This window comes from Telmatherina bonti (genome assembly GCF_933228915.1).
Source record: "Telmatherina bonti genome assembly, chromosome: 6".
NCBI classification, from domain to species: Eukaryota; Metazoa; Chordata; class Actinopteri; order Atheriniformes; family Telmatherinidae; genus Telmatherina; species Telmatherina bonti.
In genome coordinates this window covers 15,218,098-15,232,623 of record NC_136624.1, presented here as the reverse complement: position 1 = coordinate 15,232,623, position 14,526 = coordinate 15,218,098, and positions in this window count along the sequence as shown.

The following is a 14,526-nucleotide window of genomic DNA, read 5'->3' as shown; positions in this document are numbered from 1 at the left end:
TTACCAGGTGTCCTTCACCTTTGGACCATGTGACCATCAACAGGAAGTCAGCTTGCGGGTTCACCTGCTAGACTTCATCTCCAAAGCTGTATGTAAATTTTATCTCATCTTTATCATAGTGAGAAATCATTTTAAAAACATCAGATCATAGCCAAAGCAGGTTTCCTGTGGTGAATGAGTGCTTGTGCATTTAATCATGTTTCAGGGTTTCACGATACGCAACACACGAGTTCACCACATGAGTGAACGGGCCAATGAGAACACAGTGGAGCATCACTGGACGTTCTGTCGACGAGCACGAAAAGTGAACAACTGATGGATCAGCTGAGGAATGATGTGTCTGGAGACGAAGACGGACGTCATTGTGGTGTATTTGTTGTTGTGTTTCTTTTGTGTGATGTTGTTTTAAAATGTTTTGTTAAATCTATTCAGAGAAAAAGTAAAAGATGAGGTCACCAAGGCTGGATGTATTAGATGCTCAGAATACAGTATGAAGAAATATTCTCTTTATTATCGGAAGTTTTTGGCCTTCGGTTGGGGATGTTTTACACAAGTGGTTCCCAGCCATTTTTCTTTCCTTATTATTACCCTTTTCCATAGCAGTCAGTGACACTTTGCTAGCAGGTGTTCAAAACCTAGCAGACATGTTGAGCTTACATTCCTCTGTCCAGTTTGTGGCAAACCATTACTAGCCTCTGTTTTCATTCTTACAAGGTGAGGATGTCTTCATAGGTATGTAGAGCTGTATAATAAAATATCCTGTACCGACATGTTCAGCCAATGTAGATGCGGCAGCATGTTATTGTATTATTCAAAGCACTTTGTTGGCGTTTTTGGCACTCTTTTTGTTTTTTTGCTATTATTTATTTGATGTTTAATCAGTAGTGCATCATCATATCTGTGATATTCAACATTTTTTTATAGGCTGGAAATCTTTTGTGTAACTCATGATTTGTTTAGTAAGTAGCTTATGCATTGACATAACCAAAACCAGACACAAGTTTCATCCATAGCATGCTCACATGCTAAAAAAAGTGCACAAATCAGTGATGACTAGGTATGTATAGATGTACACTTTGTCAACAGACTGTTTCATTTGCTATGGAAATTGTTTTTGCGCAATTTCTTATCTCAGTACTTCACTTGTCCTTTTGCTCATACAATCTTTTAACAATTCAATTTGGTAAGCTACTGTACATCCACAATACTACGTAATACTACAACCTCTGTATATTGGAAAAGTCTTGAACCCCATGTGATATTTGGCACTCCAGGCTGCTGTTTTAGACCATAACATGTCTCCAACATTGTTCAGCAGCTGCTTACAACTACCAATCACTGTTTTTTCCAAGTTGCTGTACAAGACCTCAAAGTCTTGGCCTTAACTGCATTCACCACCTCCTAGCTCTGAGAGCTGAGTGTGACCAACATTGCTCTCATGTCAGCAGGACAATGAACATGTTGTTAATGTTATCTGTGAATTCATGTCCAAATAAATTATAAAGGATCTTTTTTTGTAACCCCTGAAATCTATAGGTGTAACTGGATTTGTTGACTCCAAAGGTCTTCTTGTATCTCTAAGACACACCTTTTTGATTTAAGAAAATTACTCCAAGAACTTAACTCCGCATAATCTGGATCCCAGATACTTCTGAAACTGTTTGGTATCGCCTCAAAGTCTGCAGCTTTATGAACTTGTATGTTTACCTTGTCTATCCTCCCTGTCTGGAAGCATCTGGGGATTGAGGAGACCATAACATCTACTTTAATCAGCCAAATACTTGACAGCACCTCTGTGCATTTAGCCATGTAGACATGGTCAAGACTCCCTGCTGAAATTCAAACTGAGCATCCGAATCAAATCAAATCAAAGATATTTTATTCATCCCCGAGGGGAAATTCAAGGTTCAAGCCAGCTCGTCCAAGGTTTGACATACAGACATGTAACATTTATGACAAATTTACAGAACCAAACTGAAGCTTAGGCCCCGCAGCCAGTTTTACCGGCGCCGCCTTATAACAGATAAGAACAGAGATACATCAGGATCATAGGGGGGTGGAAGAAAAAAAACATGTAACTCCGGACCGTGGCACTACATGACACAGTCTGGAGAGACAGGGAAAAAACCTCATACACTTAAGCACAAACTCAGATAAGACACACACACAGTCCAGGGAGGCGGTGACTCAGGTGGGAAGGGGCCGGGGGTGGTTGAGGAGGGGGACAGCAAACATTTCTTCTTCCGTTCTCGGTGGGGTTACACCGGCCCAAGGCCACTGGGAAGCCGAATTCAGATATGATTGTTGTTTGGGTTCCAGGCAAGGAAAACAATTTGCCCTCGGGCTTGAATCCATAGCAGGTCTCAGGCTGGCAGCTCCAAACAGCTGAATGGGGAGGGTCAATTTCCACCGATTCTAGCAGACATCCTCTCCATGTTAATTTCGATTCTGCATACTAGCTCTGGGACCGACGAAAGATGACCAGTCTGGGCTAAACTGACATCCTGCTTACGATTGAGTCTGGGCAGTGCAAGAGTCTGTGCACTGCTAGCTTGGCACATTCTGTTGCAGAATTCAGGAAACCTGCCAGTTGTTGCCAGAATCTCACGAATGAGGAGGAAAGAAGATTTAAGTGATTCTGAAGGTCTTTGAATGGTCTGAAAAAAAAAAAAAAATCCAATATATTATAGTTGTCTGGACAGTATTTTTTATGTCAGAAGTCTGAAGAGAATGTGTAGACTGGTTGGAGATGATGGAAAGGTAACAGCAAGTCGAAGCAAATACTGATTCCAACCAAGACAATACTTTCTTTTGACATGTGACACATCCAACCTAGCATATGGGCTACAACAGCAGAGGACCACAGAGGTGTCAATCCTGTCTGCTAAGAACAGGAAACAGACTACAGTTCACAGAGATTTGCTAAAACTGGACATAGAAGATAGAAAAATATTGTCTGATCTGATGAATCTCCATTTCAGCTCCACATTCAGATGCTAAGGTCAGAATTTGGAGGAAACAACATGAAAACATTGGGTCCCTGCTTTTTGCAGATGACGTGGTCCTGTTGGCTTCATCTGGTCGTGATCTCCAGCTCTCGCTTGAGCGATTCGCGGCTGAGTGTGAAGCGGCTGGGATGAGAATCAGCACCTCCAAATCTGAGACCATGGTCCTCAGCTGGAATAGGGTGGATTGCCCTCTCCGGGTCGGGAGTCAGGTCCTGCCTCAAGTGGAGGAGTTTAAATATCTCGGGGTCTTGTTCACCAGTGAGGGAAGGATGGAGCGCGAGATCGACAGACGGATCGGTGAGGTGTCTGCAGTAATGCGGGCTCTGCGCCGGTCTGTCGTGGTGAAGAAGGAGCTGAGCCAGAAGGCAAAGCTCTCGATTTATCAGTCGATCTACGTTCTTACCCTCACCTATGGTCATGAGCTGTGAGTCATGACCGAAAGAACGAGATCTCGTATACAGGCGGCTGAAATGGGTTTCCTCCGCAGGGTGGCCGGGCTCTCCCTTAGAGATAGGGTGAGGAGCTCGGTCATCCGGGAGGGGCTCAGAGTAGAGCCGCTGCTCCTTCGCATCGAGAGGAACCAGTTGAGGTGGCTCGGGCATCTGGTTAGGATGCCTCCTGGACGCCTCCCTGGTGAGGTGTTCCAGGCACGTCCCTCTGGGAGGAGACCCCGGGGAAGACCCAGGACACGCTGGAGGGATTATATCTCTCGGCTGGCTTGGGAACACCTCGGGATCCCCCTGCAGAGTTGGCAAATGTGGCTGGGGAGAGGGAAGTCTGGGCTTCCCTGCTTAGGCTGCTGCCCCCGCGACCCGACCCCGGATAAGTGGCAGAAGATGAAGATGAACATGAACATGAACATGAAAACATAAATTCATCAAGCTTTGTATTAACAGCTGCTGCTGTTGGTGTAATGATGTTGGAGAATTTTTTTTGCACACACACTTGACCTCTAAGTAGCAGCCTCCCTGAGTATTGTTGCTGACCATGTCCATCCCTTTATGACCAACAGTGCATCTTCTAATGGATACTTCTAGCAGGATAATGCGCCATGTCACAAAGCTCAAATCATCAGCTGTCTTCATGAACATGACAATCTCCTCATGGATGTTCAGCCAACAAATCTGAAGCAACTGTGTGATCCTGTCATGCCAATATCAAGCAAACATCTCCCCCCTAACTGGAAATAAAAATGGCCTGTGACTGCGTGTCTTGATTTAAATTCGAAGAATCACATTCAAAATCCTTCTGTGCATATTCAAGGGCATCCACAACCCCCTCCTTATCTGTCAGATTTCCTGCACATCGCCACCTCCTCCTGTTCCATCAGATCATCCTTCTCCATCGACTCACTGTGCCTTGCAGCCACCTCAGCATCATGGGGAGGAGAGCATTCAGCCTCTCTGGAATTCACTCACATCAGACATTCTCAACACTGACTCCCTCCCTCTGTTTCCATCCAGATTTAAAACCCACCAGCTCAAGATGGCGTATGCTCTGTTTATCTCGTCTTTTTTATACATGTATCATTTTTATGCTCTGCTGTTGTGTTTATTCACTGTTTATTTTTCTTTTACTGCACAGCATCCACGAGTGACCTGAGAGGTGCTCCTAAATAAAATGTGTGATTATTATTCAGTCATTCATTCATTCATTATCCAAACCACTTAGTTCAATGAAGGGTCACGGGAGAGTTGGAGCCTATCCCAGCAGTCTTTGGGCGAGAGGCAGGGTACACCCTGGACAGGTCGCCAGTCAATCGCAGGGTGTCTTATTATTATGAATAGCGTAATTAATGTTCTTTATTTTCCATATACGGGTCAAATTGACTGTGCAGTGTCTTAACACCCCACTCAGGATTATACCACATCAGGCATTGCTAGCTAAGTTAGGAGGTGAAGATCGGTCCTTGTTCGGCATCTCGTCTGGATTCAAACCAAGTTCATTCTCTAAACACCATCCCTGGTTTTCCCCCAAAAACTTGTCACAATAAATCTTCCCAATCTTTCTCACGTTTTCATCGATTTGTTCAAAGTGGATTTACCCAGGTTTTTCCTCTCGTCACCTGTTTACTTCTACTTTGTGACTGAGTTGTGAGGGAAAATAAATACTTTTTATCCCCAGTGGGAAATTCAACATTGTAGCAGATAATTAATTTGAGGAGGTCTTGTTCCGGAGGCTGATGGCTGCTGGCAGGAATGATCTTCTGTATCTTTCAGTCTTACAGCGGACCTGAAGAAGCCTCTCACTGAACACACTTTGTTGTTTCTTCACGGTGTTGTGGAGAGGGTGTGAAGAATCCTCCATCATCTTCATCAGCTTGTGCAACATTCTTCTTTGAACAATCAGCTCCAGCGGCTCCAGAGTTACTCCAAGCACAGAACCAGCTTTCTTGATCAGTTTGTTGATTCTCTTCAAGTCTCTGGTTCTGATGCTACTACCCCAGCAGATGCTGCAAAGCTGGCTGCACTCTCCACAACAGACTTATAGAAGATATGAAACATCTTGGTGCAGATGTTAAACGATCTCCGCTTCCTTAAGAAGTAGAGTCTGCTCTGCCATTTCTTATAGATGTATTCAGTGTTGCATTTCCAGTCCAGTTTGTTGTCCAGCTGAACTCCAAGATACTTGTATTCCTCCACCACCTCCACCTCCTCTCCCAGGATGGAAACAGTGCTTTGTTTATTCTTGTTCCTGCTGAACTTAACAATCGTCTCTTTTGTTTTGTTGGTATTTGAGATGAGATGATTGTCACCGCACCATATAACAAACTGACTGACCAATTCTCTGTACTCTGCTTCTTGTCCATCCCTGACACACCCCACAACAGCAGAGTCATCAGAGTATTTCTGCAGATGACAGGACTCAGAGTTGTACTGGAAGTCTGAGGTGTACAGAGTGAAGAGGAATGGCAAGAGTACAGTTCCTTGTGGCGCACCAGTGCTGCTGACCTCCATCTCAGACACACAACCTTTCAGTCTTACAAACTGGGGTCTGTTTATGAGGTAGTCATAGATCCAGGTGGTTCCATAAATCCACATAACAAAGCAGGCTGAAAGGTATCAAAAGCACTTGAGAAATCAAAGAACATGACCCTCAGAGTGCTGCCTGGATGGTCCAGATGAGAGTGTGCTCTCTGGAGCAGGTACATGATGGCATCTTCAACCCCAAGTCCATTACAATATGCAAACTGTAATGGGTCCTGAAAGGTGTTTACTTGCTTGTAGAGGTGAGTCAGTAAGAGTCTCTCCAGGACTTTCATGATGTGAGATGTCAGGACAACTGGTCTGTAGTCACATGGTTCAGCTGGTTGTGTTTTTTTAGGCACTGGAACAAGGCAGGAAGTTTTCCACAGCACTGGGATTCTATTTTGTGTCAGACTGGTGTTGAAAAGGTGCTGGAGAATCGGACATAGTTGTTTTGAGCAGTTCTTGAGAACTCTGGGATTGACCCCATCTGGACCTGCAGCCTTGTTCTGGTTCAGTTTCTCAAGTTGCTTCTTGACCTGATTGCAGGAGACAAACAAGGTGGAGGTCTCAGGATGTCTTGATGTGGAGGAAGATGAAGATGTGTTCTGCTCCATGACTGAGCTACAGGGTGACAGGTGTGACAGGAAAGCAGTGGGCATATGGGGAGTGTGTGGTCTGTTGGGCTGGAGGTAGGGGGTAAACTGAACCTGTTGAATAATATGTTCAGCTCATTAACTCTGTCCAGACCTGCTTCTTCATTCCAGACCACACATCCCTCACGTCATTCTGCTGGAGCTGACTTTCTAACTTCTTCCTGTAGTCCTCCTTGCACTTCTTAGTTTGTGTTTTAAGTTGTTTTTGTGTTGCCCTCAATAACTCCATGTCTCCATCCCTGAAGGCTTTCTTTTTGATGTTCAGCAGCTTTTTCAGGTCACTGGTGAGCCATGGCTTGTTATTGGGGAAGCACCTCACTGTTCTTGTTGACGATGCTGTCCACACACACACACACACACACACACACACACACACACACACACACACACACACACACATATATATATATATATATATATATATATATATATATATGCCATGCCATCCAGATTAATGACATAACTGGATAATTTTGTCCTAGGTTTTTCAGGCCCGAAGATAGCAACTTCTGTCTTGTCTGAGTTTAAAAGTAGAGAATTCAGAGTCATCCAGGTTTTGATGTCTGTAAGACATCTTTGTAATCTAACAACTGATTGGTTTCATCTGGCTTCATGGAAAGGTAGATCTGAGTGTCATCCGCATAGCAATGAAAATTTATACCATGCTGCCTGATGATATTTCCTAAGGGAAGCATGTATAATGTGAAAAGTATTGGTCGAAGTACAGACTCCTGAGGAACTCCATGACATACCCTGGTGTGTGAGGAAGACTCATCATTTACATTTACAAACTGAAATCTATCAGATAAATATGACTGGAACCAGCCTAATGCGGTCCCTTTAATCCCCATAACATGTTCAAACCTCTGTAGCAGAATGTTGTGATCAGTCGTGTTGAATGCACCACTGAGATCTAATAGAATGAGTATACAGAAGTCCTTTATCTGAGGCCATGAGAAGATTATTTGTGACTTTCACTAGTGCTGTCTCTGTAGAATGATGACCTCTAAATCCTGACTGAAACTCTTTAAACAGATTGTTTCTGCTCAGATAGGTGCATAGTTGGTTTGAAACAGTTTTCGCAAGATTTTTAGACAAGGAGAGATTACAAAGTCCAGCTTGTTGAGTTCCATTCAGCTGGACTTTGTTTTAGCCTTGACACATTGGAAGATGCTCTGGTGTCTCAGTTATGTGAATGATATTGTTATTAATGCAAAACTTCACTCTATTCACCAGTGTTAACTCTAAGTCCCATCTCTGCTCCACCAATGATCTCTCTTTGTCAGTTCATTTACTTCATTTACTTTGCCTTTGAATTCCTGAAACCCTTCTCATATCTCTAAACTAATCTGCAATTCCAAATCCTCTTCCTTGAAATGTGTGTACAACCGAGGTTTCAAAATGTCCAGGGTAAAACATTGTTCAGCTTAGACAAGAAAAGAAAACTGCACAGCTGACACTTGTAAAATACCAACAGAAAAAGTTGGTAGTAGTAGTGGGTCCTATAACAATGATGGGTCATTTTATGTGGATCTCATAGAGTGAAACCCCAAGTTGGGGCACTTGTGCTTTAAGAAAATGTCATGTGACCAATACACTCTCAAAAATAGAGGTACAAGATAAGGACATTTCTGTACCTATAGGTACATTTTAAAGAAATGTTCTCTCAAAAGTACAATACTGGTCTTTAAGAGACCAGAAGCACACCTTCAGAGTACGAAAAAGGGTTCAAAGTGACATAAAGTACAAATTTGTACCATTTTGACCATAAGGGTACCTGCAGCATTGAAAAATGTAATGTTAATGGCTGTAATGTTACAAACTAGAGCAGAGTTGAGTGATGACAGTAGTACTACTTAACAGTCATTTACTACACCAGACAATGAAGGTCAGATGCTGCAAACTAAGTGTATGGCTGGTCAGTATTTTGAGTTTTTGAAGATTATTTCTAGATTAAAGATAAGATAATATTGCTAAGTGGAATGGACCAAGCCTAATGCTGTGGAAAACATAAAAAACATAACTTGAAAAGGTGAGGTTGAACTTGATAAGGTACAAAAATAGACCAGAACTGAAGGGTACAGAAATGTCTCTCAAAAGAGTACACCCCCAGCGACAAGCATTTGTACCTTTTTAGGTACAAGCTGGTACCTCTATTTTTGAGTGTGTACAACTGGTGATTCGCCTGTCACAGATGCGCCAAACTGTGTTTAAAGGGAATCACAACTGTAAACAAGATGCCATCTGACTAAATAATCACAGGCCCGTTGATGCACAATTCTCTTGTTCATGTCATTATGATGTGAAGAAAGAAAGAATAAGAAAAAGAAAGGTTTCTGCCATATGGGACCATTTTGATCTTATATTGGAAAAGAAGGTATTTGTTTTTTTGTTCTTGTTTCCTGTTATACTCAGTTACTGCTTGATCTGTAAGAATTCAAATCACTTTCAAAGCGACTCCTAGTATAAATTATTAATTTTATTTTATGCAGGTTAAATGTCACAACACAGCTGTCAGACATAAAAAAGCACCTCCTCAGTGTTAAAGCATCACAGAGCAAGACATGAAAATGAGGTCACAAATTCACCTTAGACAAACACAGGTATGCAGACATTTTACAACATCTTCTTGGTTGCTTTATTAATCATAAATCTGTACATTTTTTTATTATTTCTTTTTTTTTACAATCAAACTTCAGAAAGCAGGCATTAGACCAAGCACTTGTAAATTTTATCTTCAAGGACTGGCAACCACTTAGGATTGTTGAGAGTGAGGAGTTCTGGGATATGCTTTGGGTCATTGAGCTGTCATATATTTTGCCACCTAGATAGGTTTGTATACAAAATGTCTAGAACAGTAGTTGACATATTCCTTTAATATTTTGGTTAAATATATGGATTTGCTTTTGGCTTAGCTCTATTTAATTTTTAGAATGTCAAACAAATGTTAGCCAAAAAATTAGAGGAGGAATGAGAACGAGTGAAAATGGAACCACAGCAATGTCAGTAAGTCAGTTGAGACAGTAGACTGCATATAAAAGATGAATGGAGCCTCAATGATGTTACCTGTAGGTTTCTGAAAAACTGAGTTGAATCTCATTGGGCGGAGTCCCACTGTTACAATCTTGGTTGCATCATGTGTGCTGTCGCTCCTGGAAAACAAAATGGGCAAAGAGGTAGAGCTTAGAAGAGGGCTGTGAGCTTGGGGGTTGATGATTGACATCTTTCAAACTCTATCCTGTCTCTGGCTAAAGGCTAACTGAGCTAACCTGAAGCTTATTAGAGCTAACCAGCAAACGGAGGTTGGTGGGTTAAAGCTAAGTCAGGCAATTAGTTGCCTAAAAACTGTGATTGTGCTACATTCTGCCTTCTTCCAGCCCAATGACTTATATAGATAATTAATGAAAAATAGTTCACTCCCCCTGCAGTTGCCATAAAGCTAAACCTAACATACAAAACCTAAAAAGGTATTTTGAACCAGGCTGTAAACATGTTTATTCCTGCTGTGAGGTTGGCCTTTTTAACATGCAACTTTATGGGGATTTGCTCTGCTTTTGGTGCCCCTAATCTATTTTAACATTTTGTTGTTGGTATTTTATTTTTACACTATTTTATAACAATTTTTATATAATCTTTCAAAAGATAATTTCCTATACTCTGTAGTACCTATTGATATGAAAGTTGTGACATTTAGTGCTTTTCATAGTTTAAATAAAAATGACTCAACAACTCCTCCTCCTGGCCAGGCAGAGAAGCTGCACAAGTAACTTGCTGTATTCTGGTCAAAGCCACACCCTCTATTGAACGCGCAGTACTGCTCTGCCTGTTCCTCTCATCATCGTAAAGATGGGTGTTTGCACATGTGCAGCCAATTACCCACAATAAAAAAATTTTTTTTTTCTTTGTTTTTTGTTACACTAGTATACCAATGGTATACGTACTTTCAAAAATAATCGGGGAACTGATGCCTTGCCTAAAGCTAGCTGATGGGCTCACTCTCAGGGTGACCCAGCTAGAAAAGGCTTAAACTATTTCCACATCTTTTTTCTGTTGAGGAAAAACATGAACTTATGCTATTGGTTGTCATGACCTAGGAGTCCGTAGACTACAACTAAATCATTTAGCAAGATTTGCAACTTTTTTAACGGTGTCTTATGAGCTTGATTTTGTTGGATTAAATAGGCACTTGGCACCTGCCTACACTTATAAGTGATCATTGGTGTGTCAGTCGCAATTTGCGACGATCTACCTACCTAACCCTAGAGCTCATGGCACATGCCTGGTGAATTGCAGTTTTTGGCACTTCCACATAGATTTCGCTTTTGTTCAACTGAGGTTGTGCTTAGTTGAGACTCAACAAGATTGCCTACAATGATGTTTAAGAACTAGAAGGTGTCAGTATTGAACAACACAGTACCGACACAGGGTCGGTACAGTTTTGGTAGCGTGCTATTGCGATTCACAAGGTGTCATCTATTCATCACTGGAGTTGTTGCTTGTAATTTTTTTGTTTAAATACAGTGTACCAGGAAATTGTGCACTGACAAGCGTTCTGCATTATGCGATTCAATTATTTTTTATTATTTTTTAAACCTTCCCCTTTCCAACATCATGACGGCAGAATGATGATCAGGCTGCTGTGTTGTGCTGAACACATTTACAAGAGGAACCTTTTGGATATTTAGCCCCACTTCATTCTTAATTATTCATTTATTTATTTGGGTGGAAAAAAAGAAAAACAGAAAAGAAGAGACAAAACCAAAAAGCAGCAAACAACCTGCAATACTTTCTCAACAGCAAAACTAAACATTTTCTACACCCATAGAGAAACAATGAGTATTATAGGATATTTGTACGAAATCACACCAGACATTATCAGGAGCACATGGGGAAGACAATCAGTAAAATCTATGAGCAACAACAGCAGTAACTAGTCCATGTGTGGGTCCATGTTTATGTGCAGTAGTGAAGGTGGTTTGTGTACATCTGTGTACAGATGCATGGGTGTGCGTATGTGCATGTGTGTATACTAAACATCAGAGGTCAGTTGTGTTGAGCAATCATGTAAATGCAACCGTGTCCTTTCTGGGGACTAGAAGTAGATCGAGAGGGCCCCGACTCCCGGACAGCCAGCAGCCAACAAAGAGCGTGGAGCCAAGACCACCACCGCAAGGACGGCCACTCATTGGCCCAGGAGGGGGCAGAGGAATGCTGAAGCCGGAAAGCCCCTGTCGATAGAGGGTGCAGGACTCTGGCACTGGCCTCCCAAGCAAGACCCCTGTGAGTCCAAGGGCATACCACCATCGCGAGCCAGAGCACACCGCAGCTTGTTCCCCTACCCCCCAGACCCCATCCAACCTTCTGCCCCCATACTTCCCCATCTATCCAACACCCATCCTTCTCCTAGCCAAACCCTCCCTCTCATCACGCCAGCCATACCACATTACACTCTCCACTCTCCTAAACACATTCAGCCTCCAATCTCAATCCCCACCAACCCAAGCCCAAATGAGTCAAAGGGCTGGAAGCCCCAGACAGCCACAGGAGACCTCCATGAACACCCCCACCTAATCTGCCTTGGTCATACTATATATTCACCCCTCTCCAGTGTTAAACAGTCATTCATACATAACCTTCACAATGGGTACAGTTGCATGATATTTTTTAATTCGGAATTAATCATTTGAAATTAAATCATTCTGAATTAACAGTATTCTCCCCCGAGTTTATATGTAAATATAATTCTGAATGGAAGTTGACAAGAAACACGTCCTTACCTAATTCCGCTTTAGATCGGCGGGTTGGGAAGAGTTCTGATTGGACAGAGGGCGGACATGATGTTTCCTGGAAATAAACAAAGCTTCCTGTTTCTCATCTTTTTGGTTGTAACATAGAAAACTTTTTCAGCAGCTGAGAAGGAGAAAGAAAACAATGTGTGGAAAATGGGCATCATCGGGATGGGACAATGAGCGTATGCAGAACGATCAGAATTAACTTAGAACGAAACTAAGGTATACATGTCAGATTAATTAATCAGTTTGGATTTAAAATGTGAATAAACCAGCCACTTATTTGGAAATTTGTTTAAATCCGAATTGACTTTTGCAGTAGGAATTAAGTGTTTACATGGTCATTTGGTGCAGCAATAGCCACACTGTGATGGGAGTGAGGCCACAAAAGCAGCTCCACCCCCATACACCACATGACACACCCCCAAGACATTCTATGTTTTCAGTGTTCTTTCAGTGTGTTTTCACAAGGAAGGCAATGCAGGATGAAGGATGGGGAGAGCCCAGACCTCAGTCTACCGTTAATGTACATTCATTTTTCTCCATCCATTCATCCATTTTTGGCCGCTTATCCGGGGTCAGGTCACGGGACAGCAGCCTAAACAGGGCCTAGATTTCCATCTCCCCAGCCACATTTACCAACTCTGTGAGGGGGAACCCAAGGCGTTCCCAAGCCAGCCGAGAAATATAGTCCCTCCAGTGCGTGCTGGGTCTTCCCTGGGGTCTCCTCCCGTAGGGACATGCCTGGACCTCCTCACTAGGGAGGCGTCCAGGAGGCATCCTGACCAGTCATCCATTTTATGTGATTTAATTGGAATTAAAAATGTTAAAGTCTCACCCCTATTATTAACAGTTCTTTTTAGTAAAGTTGTCAGATACCAATACAATTATAGTTTTTAAAGATAAATTTAGTTTTTTTGTGATTGATCTTTGATTTTTTTTTTTTACACATTGCATCTTTAAGGTTGTGGAAACTAGCTGGGTCTTTTCTACAAAGGTGGTCCATCTGCTTCAGGCGGATGATAATCCTGTCTCATATATTGCAAGAAAGAAAGACTTTGAAAAATGTCACAAGCTGGCTCAGATTATTTTAAAGGTGGGCTATACGTTTCGTGAACCATGTTTGGATTAAATAAATTGAATATATTACAAACGATTTCTGTAATATGACTGCTGGGATCAGCTCCAGCTTCCCCGGATTATTAGGATTAATTAGGATAGTGAATGAATGAATGAATGAATGAATGAATGAATGAATACTGTTTCAGACCTTAGACTGTATACAAAAAGATGGACGGAGCCTCTGTGACAATTGTTACGCACACAGACTGTATATAGAAATGGACGGAGCCTCCGTTACATCACCCATAGGTTTCTGAAGAGCTGAATTGAAGCTCGCAGGGCGAATCCTAGCCAGGAAAATACAACTATGAGCAAAGAGGTAGAGCTGAGAGAGGGGCTGTGAGCATCATGGTGAATGATTGACATCAAGTGAACTCCAAGCTGCATGTAGCTAAGAGCTAACCCAAAACTAACTGGAGCAAACCAGCTAATGGAGGTAAGCGGGCTAAAGCTAAGTCACTTTGTTAACCGTCTAAAAACCGTGCTTGTTCTTCTTACTTGAAGCGGGAGGTCAGTTACCTGTCAATCAAAAGGACATGTTCCTAAATATGACAAATTTCTAGATTAAATTACTTTTAAATGGACAAGTTAGAAACCAAGTTAGTTGTTATTAAGAAAAAAAGATGTTTTTTGTGGTAGGAGTGCGGAATACCTTGTTAATCTAGAAAAACATAGTTTATTTTTTTATGTATCGTTCATATTTATTTTTAACTTGAATGCAAGGAGTTTAAGCTAAACAAAAATATCTGTAAGCCCCGCCCCTTTTTGATGTCACCTAACACAAAAGTTTCTGGTTTGAAATTAGTCCCTGCACAAGGACTGCTGGATTATTTTAAAATGTAATTTTGTAATACTAATATCCTAATTATTCACTTATTTCCTAATTATTTTTCCTTTTACGTATTATTACATTATTGTCTGACTTGAAGATTTTCAGCCACTTGAGCCCGTTCCCCACCCCCACCCCTCGGCGGGGTTAACTAAG